Here is a 2,119-nt window from a genome sequence, read left to right as displayed (position 1 = left end):
ATCCAAAGCTGGTGGCAACGCTAACCTGTAAGCTACCTCGCCTACACGGTCCAAAATCTCATAAGGACCTATAAACTTTTGGCTTAGCTTACCTTTCTTCCCAGACCTCATAATACCTCGCATAGGTGACACTTTCAAAAGGACCTTGTCACCTACCGCAAACTCAATGTCCCTGCGGTGTAAATCGGCATAGCTCTTCTGACGATCTTGAGCTGCTCTCATCTTTTTCCGAATTAACTGGACTTGCTCAACCATATCTTGTACCAGCTGTGGCCCTAAAACCACTATCTCAGAACTATCATCCCAACAAACTGGACTTCGGCACTTCCGGCCATACAAAGCTTCAAAAGGTGTCATCCCGATGCTCGTATGATAACTGTTATTGTATGAAAACTCGATCAGATCAAGCCTGTCTTCCCAACTGCCCCCAAACTCCATAACACATGCCCTCAACATGTCCTCTAAGGTCTTGATGGTCCGTTATGTCTTACCATCGGTTGCCGGATGAAAGGCTTTACTCATCTTCAAAGTTGTACCCATCAACTCTTGCAGTTCTTGCCAAAACTTGGATATGAACCTCGCATCACGATCAGAAACGATATCTTTAGGTATACCATGTAACCGAACCACATGCCTCCTGTAACCCAATGCCAGCTGCATCTTAGACCAAGTATCTTTCATGGGAACGAAATGGGCTGACTTGGTCAACCGATCAACAATCACCCAAATCATGTTGTTACCTTGCTGTGACCTAGGCAACCCGACAATGAAGTCCATGGAGATCGACTCCCACTTACACTCGGGTACTTCCAAAGACTGTATCTTACCTTGTGGTCTCCTTTGTTCACCCTTGACCCTTTGACAGGTCAAACATCTGGCTACAAACTCAGCTACATCTCTCTTCATGTTTGGCCACCAAAAAGTCTTCTTAAGGTCTTTGTAAAGCATGTCACCACCCGGGTGAACTGAATAAGGAGTGCAATGAGCCTCCGTCAAGATCACTCTCCGCAACTCTGCATCCTCAGGAACACACCATCTCCCATCAAAACGAACACTCTCATCTGTATGGGTAGAAAACCTGGAAACCGTTCCACTCTCTACCCTTGACTTCCACTCCTGAATCTTAGGATCAAGCTCTTGCTTACTTTTGATGTTCTCATACAATTCTAGCTCGATCGTCAAATCCCCGATGGTATCTCCCTTTCATATCATAAAGATCCCCATCCTAGACATCTCATCCCTCAACTTCAGCAAAGACATGGCTGTACATAGCGAATGAATGCTCTTCCTACTCAGTGCATCTGCAACAACATTAGCCTTACCCTCGTGATAGATGATATCCATATCGTAATCTCCGATTAGCTCCATCCACCGTCTCTGTCGCATGTTAAGCTCCTTCTGAGTGTAGATATATTTTAGACTCTTATGATCAGAGAACACCTTAAAAGTTGCTCCATAAAGGTAGTGCCTCCAAATCTTAAGAGCGAAAACAACTGCACCCAGCTCCAGATCATGAGAGTGGTAGTTCTCCTCATATTGATTCAGCTGCCTCGAAGCATAAGCTATGACTTTCCCTTCCTGCATCAAAACACAACCAAGACCATTCTTTGAAGCATCGGTATATACCTCAAAGTTCTCACATCCCTATGGCAAGGCTAGGATAGGGGATGTGGTCAAGCGTTCCTTTAAGGTCTGAAACGCCGTCTCACAACCCTCATCCCAAACAAATCCGACTTCCTTCCTCATCAAAGATGTCATAGGCCGCGCTATGGTAGAGAAATATTTCACGAATCTCCTGTAGTAGCCAGCAAGGCCTAAGAAACTCCGAATCTCAGCAACATTCTTCGGCGATTCCCACTTGGTTACGGCCTCAATCTTACTAGGATCCATAGAGACCCCCTTCTTAGATATCACATGGCCTAGAAAAGCCACCTCCTCTAACCAGAACTCACATTTAGATAGCTTGGCATATAGTTGATTCTCTCTCAAAGTCTGCAAGACTATCCTCAAGTGCTCCTCATGCTCTTCCTTAGTCTTAGAATAGACTAAGATATCATCGATGAAAACAACCACAAACCTATCTAAGAACGGTGTAAAGATCCGATTCATCAAATCCATA

Source organism: Silene latifolia, chromosome Y (genome assembly GCF_048544455.1).
Source record: "Silene latifolia isolate original U9 population chromosome Y, ASM4854445v1, whole genome shotgun sequence".
In the NCBI taxonomy this organism is placed as follows: Eukaryota; Viridiplantae; Streptophyta; class Magnoliopsida; order Caryophyllales; family Caryophyllaceae; genus Silene; species Silene latifolia.
This window is presented reverse-complemented; position numbering follows the sequence as displayed.